The following is a 10577-nucleotide window of genomic DNA, read 5'->3' as shown; positions in this document are numbered from 1 at the left end:
AGGGTAGGGTGCGCTTTCCAAGAGCCGGTGCAGACTCGATGGGCCGAATGGCCTCCTTCGGCACTGTAAATTCTATGAACACCACAGCACCTCGGACTCCCCTCCCCCCCTTTCTCTCCCTGGTGCATCTGGTGGGCAGCGGGCACAACAAGGTGTCACCAAGCGACCCGGGACACCCGAGCAGCGGCCAGGCCCATCCAAGTGAACTCCTTGCGTGCAAATTTTGGAGCGGCCCAATGTCAACTTTTGCCTCCCGTTTGTCTTTAAATACATTAAAAACAAACGGGAGGCAAAAGTTGACATTGGGCCGCTCCAAAATGACGCTGGTAATTTTGTGATGGGAGACAAGGAAATAGCCGAGGAACTGAATAAGTACTTTGCATCAGTCTTCACAGTAGAAGACATGAGTAATATCCCAACAATTCCGGAGAGTCAGGGGGCAGAGTTGAATATGGTAGCCATCACAAAGGAGAAAGTGCTAGAGAAACTAAGAGGTCTAAAAATTGATAAATCTCCGGGCCCAGATGGACTACATCCTAGAGTTCTAAAGGAGATAGCTGAAGAAATAGTGGAGGCGTTAGTTATGATCTTTCAAAAGTCACTGGAGTCAGGGAAAGTCCAGAGGATTGGAAAATCGCTGTTGTAACCCCCCTGTTCAAGAAGGGAACAAGGAAAAAGATGGAAAATTATAGGCCAATTAGCCTAACCTCGGTTGTTGCAAGATTCTAGAATCCATTGTTAAGGATGAGATTTCTAATTCTTGGAAGTGCAGGGTCAGATTAGGACAAGTCAGCATGGATTTAGTAAGGGGAGGTCGTGCCTGACAAACCTGTTAGAGTTTGTTGAAGAGATAACAAATAGGTTAGACCAAGGAGAGCCAATGGATGTTATCTATCTTGACTTCCAAAAGGCTTTTGATAAGGTGCCTCACGGGAGACTGCTGAGTAAAATAAGGGCCCATGGGTATTCGAGGCAAGGTACTAACATGGATTGACGATTGGCTGTCAGGCAGAAGGCAGAGAGCTGGGATAAAAGGTTCTTTTTCGGAATGGCAACCGGTGACGAGTGGTGTCCCGCAGGGTTCAGTGTTGGGGCCACAGCTGTTCTCTTTATATATTAACGATCTAGATGACGGGACTGGGGGCATTCTGGCTAAGTTTGCCGATGATACAAAGATAGGTGGAGGGGCAGGTAGTATGGAGGAGGTGGGGAGGCTGCAGAAAGATTTAGACAGTTTAGGAGAGTGGTCCAAGAAATAGCTGATGAAATTCAACGTGGGCAAGTGCGAGGTCTTGCACTTTGGAAAAAAGAATAGAGGCATGGACTATTTTCTAAACGGTGACAAACTTCATAATGCTGAAGTGCAAAGGGACTTGGGAGTCCTAGTCCAGGATTCTCTAAAGGTAAACTTGCAGGTTGAGTCCGCAATTCAGAAAGCAAATGCAATGTTGTCATTTATCTCAAGAGGCTTGGAATATAAAAGCAGGGATGTACTTCTGAAGCTTTATAAAGCATTAGTTAGGCCCCATTTAGAATACTGTGAGCAATTTTGGGCCCCACACCTCAGGAAGGACATACTGGCACTGGAGCGGGTCCAGCGGAGATTCACACGGATGATCCCAGGAATGGTAGGCCTAACATACGATGAACGTCTGAGGATCCTGGGAATATATTCATTGGAGTTTAGGAGGTTGAGGGGAGATCTAATAGAAACTTACAAGATAATGAATGGCTTAGATAGGGTGGACGTAGGGAAGTTATTTCCATTAGCAGGGGAGACTAGGACCCGGGGGCACAGCCTTAGAATAAAAGGGAGTCACTTTAGAACAGAGATGAGGAGAAATTTCTTCAGCCAGAGAGTGGTGGGTCTGTGGAATTCATTGCCACAGAGGGCGGTGGAGGCCGGGACGTTGAGTGTCTTTAAGACAGAAGTTGATAAATTCTTGATTTCGCGAGGAATTAAGGGCTATGGAGAGAGAGCGGGTAAATGGAGTTGAAATCAGCCATGATTGAATGGTGGAGTGGACTCGATGGGCCGAATGGCCTTACTTCCGCTCCTATGTCTTAAGGTCTTATGGTCTAAAATCCCACACCTGCCAATATCTGAACTGACTGCCCCTTGGTAGCTCGAACCTCTCCCGCTGCTCCTCTAGCCCAGTAAACATCCCCTCTGCAAACATGTCCCTGGCCCATTCTAACGCCAACATCTCCCTCTACATCCATCCCGCTCCCTGATGTAAACCTATGATTCCCCACAATGGCATCATCACCGCCATGTGACCCAGTTTAAAGAGCTGCCTCAGCGGGTTCCAGATTTGTATCAACGACCCCAGGACCGGATTGTTAAGTAATAGGTTCAGAGACATTGCAATTAGTTGTCTCATTTATGTTAAGTATCCATTATTTGACACTGATATCATAGAATTTACAGTGCATAAGGAGGCCATTCGGCCCATTGAGTCTGCACCGGTTCTTGGAAATAGCACCCTACACAAGGTCAACACCTCCACCCTATCCCCATAATCCAGTAACCCCACCCAACACGAAGGGCAATTTTAGACACTAAAGGTAATTTATCATGGCCTATCCACCTAACCTGCACATCTTTGGACTGTGGGAGGAAACCGGAGCACCCGGAGGAAACCCACGCACACACGGGGAGGATGTGCAGACTCCGCACAGACAGTGACCCGAGCCGGAATCGAACCTGGGACCCTGGAGCTGTGAAGCAATTGTGCTATCCACAATGCTACCGTGCTGCCCTATGTAAAGGGGCTTCAGGTGGCCTCTGTCAGGTGATGGATAGTGACAGTTTTGTGCAAAGGCTGTTGGAAGGAAATAAATGTGCGTTTGTGAAAAAGGAACAGAACTTTAGACTCTTCATATCACAGCAACTAACACGTCTAACACGGATTCCCCGGATACTTCCTCGGGGCAATCAGCAGCGGGGCCGTCACCAGAGCCCTCAGGCGCGACCCCTTGCAAACCTCCACCTCTAACCTGACCCAATCCGCCCTCACCCCCTCCCTCCCACCATCGCCTCACCTTCGCTGCTCAATAATAATTCAACCAATTCGGGAGCGCCGACCTACCTTCCCGCCTCTACATTTGCAGAGCCCTCTTCACTCTGGGCATCTTCCCCGCCCACACACATTCTGAGATCAACGCATCCATCTTCCGAAAAAAAGTCTTGGGGAGGAAAATCAGGAGGGATTGAAACACAGATCGGAATCTTGGCAGTATGCTCACCTTCACCCCCTGCACCCTCCCCGCCAATGTCAGGTGCAGCACATCCCAGCTTTTAAGGTCCCCCTTAACCGTCTCCATCAACACCGCCAAGTTCCACCTGTGCATCATGGCCCACTTATCAGTAACCTGAATCCCAGGTACCGGAACCGCTCCCTTGCCACCTTAAATGGCAGTGCCCCTCGGTTCACACCCCACAGCATTCACCGGGAACACCTCGCTGATCCCAACATTCACTTTATAGCCTGAAAAGACCCAGCAAGCCCATGATTCTGCCCATGCTTTCTAACGAGTCCGTCACGAACAGCAACAGATGATCGGCGTACAACAATACCCGGTGCTCCCTGCCGCTCCTCCTCAACCCCTCGCCACTCAGCTGAGGCCCAAAGTGCTACTGCCAAGGGCTCAATCTCCAATGCGAACAACACCAGGAACAGTGGACACTCCTGCCTCGTACCCCTGTGCAGCCAAAGTACCCCGAGTTCGCCTCATTTGCCCACACACTTGCCATGTGGGGAGCATACAACCCACACCACAAGCCTCGGCCCGAACCCAAACCTCCCCAGGATTTCCAACAGATACAGCCACTCTACCCAATCAAAGACCTTCTCTGCATCCAATCACCTCCGCCTCCCCCCCCCCCACCCCCCCCAAACAGGGTCCTAATTACATTTAAAAACTTCCCAATATTATTGGAGAGCAGCCTCCCCTTCACAAACCATGTTTGATCTTCCGAGACCACCTCTGGCACATACCCCACCAATCTTCTCGCCAATACCTTTCCCAGGACTTTAGCATCCGGATTCCTCCACAAAATGGGCCTTTAGGAGTCGTACTCCAATGGATCCTTCCCCTTTTCTGGGATCAGCTAAATCGCGCCTGCGCCAGCATCGCCGGCAACGCACCCTTCTCCACCGCGTCATCAAACATGTCCAAAAGGTGGTGGGGTCCCGGAGACTTATCTGCCTTTAATCCCATCAGTTTATTCAATACCGTCTCCCTCGTGATGGTTATTGCACCAAGTTCCTCTGCACCAACTGCAATTTTCGGAAATCTTTTATTATCCTCCACCGTGAAGACAGAGACAAAATATTGGTTCAGTGCCTCCGCCATCTCTGTGTTCCCCATTCTTACCTCACCAGTATCGTCCTCCAAAGGGCCAACATTTACTTTAGCTATTCTCTTCCTCTTATGGAAGCTTTCGGTATCAGTCTTTATGTTTTCTCCTAGTTTCCTTTCGTAGTTCATCTTAGCTCTTTTGATTTTATTTTGAGGAGTCTTTTGCTGGACCTTAAAGTTCTCCCAATCCTCAATCTTACCACTAACTTTTGCAGTATGGTATGCCCTAGGTTTTGTCTTTATGCGCTCCTTGACTTCCTTGTTTTGCCATGGAATGTTTTTCTTCCTTTTACTATTCCTCTTCCTCTCAGGAATATACTTTAATTTAAAGGTGTTTAATATCTCCCCGAACATCCGCCATTGTTCCTCAACTGCTCTACCGTCAGTTATCTGTCCCCAGACTGCTTGGGCCAACTCTTTCCCCAGGCCTGTATAATTACCTCTGCCCAACGCTAAAACTCTAGTATGGCACTCTGTCTTCTCTCGCTCAATCTGAAGTTGACATTCTCGCAGGCTGTGATCACTCCTTCCAAGAGGATCCTTAACAACAAGACTATTTATAGTCTTGTTGTTACCTTCTGTGGTAAACCATTGTTACACCTTTATTAGATGATGTACGGTAGGACCTGTACTCCAGGTTCGCCGGTCTTCCCTGCCTGCTGGCTCCATCCAGTAGGCGGAGTATACATATGTGTGCCCTCTATGCAGCAGCCATTTTGCCAGCTGCTGTGGGAGGCCACACATCTTCGAGCAATAAAGCCTGAGTTGTACCCAACTCTAGTCTTTGTACACTTGATCGTGCCTCAATTTATTGCTCTAAGATTTTCTAAAAGATGGACCTCCGAATCAAACCAGATCGCCTGCAGCGGGATCCGCAATCAAGCGACGCCGAAAAGGACTTTATCACTGGCGAGCTTGCTTCGAGGCGTACATCAACTCAGCTCCCAGCCCTGTTCCGGAGGCTCAGAAGATACAGATCCTGTGCTCAAGGTTGAGCTCCAACGTGTTTCCGCTGATCCAGGATGCCCCGAACTACGCCGACGTCATGGCGCTTCTCAAAGAAAACTACGCACAGAAGACAAACGCGCTCTTCGCCAGGCACGTACTCGCCACTCACTCTCAACTCCCTGGTGAGTCCATCGAAGACTTCTGGCGGGCCCTAATCCCACTCGTCCGGGACTGTGACTGTCAGGCCGTTACGGCCACTGAACATTCTACCTCCTTATTCGGGATGGATTCGTTACGGGGATTTGGTTGGACCTCATACACCAAAGACTGTTAGAAGGGGCCACACTCGATCATGCTGAGACAAAGAAGCTAGCGCTCTCCATGACGGTCGCCTCGCGCAACATTCAGGCCTACCTCCCCCCCAGCTGCGCGGCCCATCCCTCCTACGCATTGTGGACCCCACAGACGGCCGCCTCAGCGGGGGCCTTACCCAGCCAGTACGCCTGCGCATCGCGCCAGTCAGCGCACCCCGGGGGTCCCCGATGTTAATTCTGCGGCCAGCAGGAGCACCCTCGCCAACGCTGCCCGGCCCGCGCTGCCCTTTGCAAGGCTTGCGGTAAAAAGGGGCATTTTGCCGCGGTGTGCCAGGTCTGCACAGTCGCCACTATCGTGCCCACCCCCCTAGTCTACGCACAATGGGCGCCGCCATCTACCCCCTTCAGGCCACGTGCGGCCCATGGGCGCCGCCATCTTGTCCAACCCCCGCAACGTGCGGCCCATGGGTGCCGCCATCTTGTCCCCCCCACGGGACATGGACACCGCCAGCGTTCCAGGACCTGGGCGCCCAGGGCTCCCCATCATCCAACGCCACGACGACCGACCACGACTCGCCTCACTGACAATCGACCAGTCTCGTCCGCACAACCTGGCCACCGCATCGACCAGCGTGAAAGTCAACGGCCACGTGACCTCTTGCCTGCTGGACTCCGGCAGCACTGAAAGCTTCATACACCCGGATACGGTAAGGCGCTGCTCCCTCGCGGTACACCCCGCCCCCTCGCGGTACACCCCGCCAGCCAAAGAATTTCCCTGGCCTCTGGATCCCATTCCGTGGCAATCCGGGGGTTCTGCACGGTCACACTCACGGTCCAGGGCATAGAATTCAGCGGCTTCCCCCTCTACGTCCTCCCTAACCTCTGCGCTGCCCTACTACTCGGCCTGGACTTCCAGTGTAACCTCCAGAGCCTAACCCTCAAATTCGGCGGGCCCCTACCACCCCTCAGTGTGTGCGGCCTCGCGACCCTAAAGGTCGATCCGCCTTCCCTCTTCGCCAATCTAACCCCGGATTGCAAACCCGTCGCCACCAGGAGCAGACGGTACAGCACCCAGGACAGGACCTTCATCAGGTCTGATGTCCAGCAGCTGCTTCGGGAAGGCATCATCGAGGCCAGCAACAGCCCCTGGAGAGCCCAAGTGGTAGTCGTTAAAACTGGGGAGAAACACAGAATGGTCGTGGACTACAGCCAGACCATCAACCGGTACACGCAGCTCGACGCGCACCCCCTCCCACGCATATCTGATATGGTCAATCAGATTGCACAGTACCGGGTCTTCTCAATGGTAGACCTCAAATCCGCCTACCACCAGCTCCCCATCCGTAAATCAGACCGTCCATACACCGCGTTCGAGGCGGACGGTCATCCCAATCACTTCCTCAGGGTTCCCTTCGGCGTCACTAACGGGGTTTCGGTCTCAGAAAGGGAGATGGACCGAATGGTCGACCGGTACGGTTTGCGGGCCACCTTCCCGTACCTAGACAACGTCACCATCTGCGGCCATGACCAGCAGGACCACGATGCCAACCTTGCTAAATTCCTCCACACCGCCACTCTCCTCAACCTCACCTACAACAAGGAGAAGTGCGTGTTTAGCACGACCCGCTTAGCCATACCCGGCTATGTGGTCCAGAACGGAGTTCTGGGGCCCGATCCCGACCGCATGCGCCCCCTCATGGAGCTCCCACTTCCCCACTGCCCCAAGGCCCTCAAACGCTGCCTGGGGTTCTTCTCACACTACGCCTAATGGGTCACAAACTTTGCGGACAAGGCTCGCCCACTCATTCAGTCCACCCACTGTCCCCTGACGGCCGAGGCACAACAGGCCTTCGCCCGTATCAGAGCCGATATCGCCAAGGCCGGGATGCACGCAGTAGATGAGACGCTGCCCTTTCAAGTAGAGAGTGACGCATCAGACATCGCCCTAGCCGCCACCCTCAATCAGGCAGGCAGGCCAGTGGCATTCTTCTCCTGCACCCTTCATGCCTCAGAGATTCGGCACACCTCCGTCGAAAAAGAGGCCCAAGCTATCGTTGAAGCTGTGCGGCATTGGAGGCATTACCTGGCTGGCAAGAGATTCACTCTCCTCACTGACCAACGGTTTCATGTTCAATAACACACAGCAGGGCAAGATAAAGAACGATAAGACCTTGAGGTGGAGGATCGAGCTCTCCATCTACAATTACGAGATTTTGTATCGCCCCGGCAAGCTCAACGAGTTCCCAGACGCCCTATCCCGAGGTACATGTGCCAGCGCACAGGTAGACTGACTCCGGATCCTGCACGACAGCCTTTGTCACCCGGGAGTCACACGGTTGTACCATTTCATAAAGGCCCGCAACCTGCCCTACTCCGTCGAGGAAGTAAGGACAGTCACCAGGGAGTGCCAGGTCTGTGCGGAGTGCAAGCCGCACTTCTACCGGCCGGACCGTGCGCGCCTGGTGAAGGCCTCCCGCCTCTTTGAGCGCCTCAGTGTGGATTTCAAAGGGCCCCTCCCCTCCACCGACCGTAACACGTATTTTCTCAGTGTGGTCGATGAGTACTCCAGATTCCCCTTCACCATCCCATGCCCCGATATGACGTCTGCCACCGTCATCAAAGCCCTAAACACAATCTTCGCTCTGTTCGGCTTCCCCGCCTACATCCACAGTGACAGGGGATCCTCATTCATGAGCGATGAGCTACGTTAGTTCCTGCTCAGCAGGAGTATCGCCTCCAGCAGGACGACCAGCTATAACCCCCGGGGAAACGGGCAGGTAGAGAGGGAGAACAGGACGGTATGGAGGGCCGTCCAACTGGCCCTACGGTCCAGGAACCTCCCACCTCTCGCTGACAGGAGGTCCTCCCTGATGCACTCCACTCCATTCGGTCACTACTGTGCACCACTACCAACAACACACCCCATGAACGTCTTTTTGCCTTCCCCAGGAAGTTCACATCCGGGGTGTCGCTCCCGACTTGGCTCGCAGCTCCAGGACCAGTCCTGCTCCGTCGGCACATCCGCCTCCACAAGGCGGACCCGTTGGTGGAAAGGGTGCAATTGCTCCATGCCAACCCCCAGTATGCCTACGTCGAGTACCCCGACGGCCGCCAGGATACTGTCTCCCTCAGGGACCTGGTACCAGCAGGTTCCACACACACACCCCCCTCCGGCACGGCGCCACCCTCCCCTCCCCCGGCACACCCAGCATCAACCCTCCCGGGACCATCCATCCTTCCCCTGCCCACGCCCGAGGATGAAGAGGATTTCGGCACGCTCCCGGAGTCACCGAGCATCAGGCCAGCATCGACATCGCCGCCACCGCTACGTCGCTCCCAGCGGAACATCAAGGCACCGGACCGGTTAAATCTCTAACTGATCCACCGGACTTCAAAAGACATTTGTTTTGCTCTCAAATATTGTAAATATAAATTCATTGCTGTATATAGTTCTCCACCACTCCCGCCGGACACAATTTTAACATAGGATGAATGTGGTAAACCACGATTACACCTTTATTAGGTGATGTAAGGTAAGACCTGTACTACAAGTTTGCCGGTAGTCCCTGCCTGCTGGCTCCGCCCAGTAGGTGGAGTATAAATATGTGTGTCCTCCATTCAGCAGCCATTTTGCCAGCTGCTGTGGGAGGCCACACATCTTAGAGCAATAAAGCCTCAGTTGCATCCAACTCTAGTCTTTGTGCAATTGATCGTGCATCACCTTCTTCATAATATGATACTAAATCTAAAATGTCCTGCTCCCTGGTTGGCTCCATAACATATTGCTCTGAGAAACAATCCCTCGTACTCTATGAAATCTCCCTCGAGGCTACCCTTGCCAATTTGATTAATCCAGTCAATAAGCATGTTTAAATTACCCATGATTCCTGTTGTGCCTTCTCACAATCCCTCATTATTTCCTGGTTTACACTTTGGAAGTATTGCTTGGGGTCCTGTAAATTACTCCTACCAAGGAGTTTTTTCCCTAGTTTTTTATTTCCACCTGGATCAATTCAACACCTTGGCCCTTAGTGCCAATATCATTTCTTAATACAGACTTGATGTCATCTTTAACCAATAAAGCAACTCCACCTCCTGTTCCATCCGGTCTATCCTTTCAGAATACTGAGCACCCTCGGACATTACACTCCCCGTCCCGGTCCCCGTACGACCATGTTTCAGTGATCCCCACCAAATCATACCCATTTGTCTCGATTTGTGCCGTCAGCTCATTGACTTTATTCCCATTACTGGGTGCATTTAGGTACAAGGTTTTTAAATATGCCGTACTGATTTGCCTTTCCCTTGCAGGATTTTCACCCATTCTGACCTCCTTCATTAATCTCTGATAACACTCGGCCTCATCCCCAACTTTCACTCCCACAGGCTCGTTTCATTTTGATTTTTTACGTTTTCTTTCCCCTCCGTCGTGGTTAGACTGGCCCTGGCTGTTCATCCGATTAACCTTCTCCCCACACACTGACCTGCTGCTCTGGTTCCCACTGACCATTGTACTTCCTGCAGTTTAACCTTCCCTCCCCCCATCGGCTAGTTTAAAGTCCTTGTGACCCCCCTATTTACCCTTTCTGCTGGAACATTGGTTGCCGATCGGTTCAGGTGCTCAGTAAATGTGGCTTCAGGGTGCTGTTGATGGCTCCTTCCATAACCTCTCCCCCCCCCCCCACGCCGGGTGGGAGAATCGCCAGGGCACCGCGTGAGCCCCGCCACGCCTCCCCGGCTCCCACACCCCCCAAACCGGCGCGGCGAGACTCACCGCTGGCGGCTCGGAGAATCGCCGCTCGCCATTTGTAACGGGCGAGCGGCGAATCTCCGGCCCGGATGGGCCGAGCGGCCTGCCCAATACGACGGGTTCCCGCCGCTGCCGTCCACACCTGGTCGCTACCGGCGGGAACAGCGCGGGAACGCTGGGGGGGCGGCCTGTCGGGGGGG

The sequence above is a fragment of the Scyliorhinus torazame genome, chromosome 1 (assembly GCF_047496885.1).
Source record: "Scyliorhinus torazame isolate Kashiwa2021f chromosome 1, sScyTor2.1, whole genome shotgun sequence".
NCBI lineage: Eukaryota > Metazoa > Chordata > Chondrichthyes > Carcharhiniformes > Scyliorhinidae > Scyliorhinus > Scyliorhinus torazame.
The sequence above is the reverse complement of the archived record's forward strand: the minus strand, read 5'-3'. Positions refer to the sequence as shown.